Source organism: Lynx rufus, unplaced genomic scaffold (assembly GCF_022079265.1).
Source record: "Lynx rufus isolate CCGP_SWC_20201006 ecotype Redwood Valley unplaced genomic scaffold, mLynRuf1.p SCAF_15, whole genome shotgun sequence".
Classification (NCBI taxonomy): Eukaryota; Metazoa; Chordata; class Mammalia; order Carnivora; family Felidae; genus Lynx; species Lynx rufus.
Window position 1 is genome coordinate 55,799,055 of NW_025814829.1, and position 765 is coordinate 55,799,819.

Consider the following 765-nt stretch of genomic DNA (forward strand, 5'->3'; position numbering starts at 1 on the left):
TACATGCACATAAATAAATATACAGATCAATCAACATAAGAGTCAAGAAACATACAGATACTTATGGGGACAGTTTTGAGACATGAACACTTCAAATCAATGGTAAAGATGAATTGTCAATAAATTAGTCAGAGAGTTTTGGGGAGCCAAGCATCTAGGAAAAAAATACTCTGGATTACATCAAAACAAATTTTAGCCAGATTAAGTATACTAAAGGGAAAAATGAGATAATGAAAATACTGGAAGGAAATATGGAAGAATTTTAAAAGCAGTCTCAGACTTGGGGACCTTTTAAAACCTGACATGATGTGGCTTCTCAGCCTTTTAGCTAAGATCAAGTATACTATTTGTTCTTATCAGTTTAATCTCTGGTATGTCCTCTATCCAAGGGCAGTGTATCAATCGGATTTTTGGAGCAGGAAATGGAATAGGAGCTTGCTCTGTCCACTCCACGCATCAATCTGGAATTGCAGTACCTCCAGTAATGGTGTACCCCCTCAGGGGAATAAAAAAATAAAATAAAATAAAGACTGATAAAACACACAAAAGCCATATAAGAAAAAAATCGATAGTTTTGCTACATAAAAATGTTAAATTTATGCTAATAAACTCAGGGAAATTATTTCAAACATATAAAAACAAAGGGCTAATTTCCATATTCACAAATATCTACAAATCGTTAAAAAAATGCCTTACAACTATATGGAAAAATGGGAAAATGGGCAAAAAACATAATCAATTCACCAAAAATACAAATGGTTTTAA

At 32.4% G+C, this 765-nt stretch overlaps 1 non-coding gene across 1 annotated transcript; it reads left to right on the forward strand.

Moving 5' to 3' along the window:
• Positions 1-308: 308 nt before the first annotated feature.
• Positions 309-498, forward strand: LOC124510527 (U2 spliceosomal RNA). The gene has a single exon (XR_006961732.1). It is a non-coding gene; the product is annotated as a U2 spliceosomal RNA (small nuclear RNA).
• Positions 499-765: the final 267 nt, after the last annotated feature.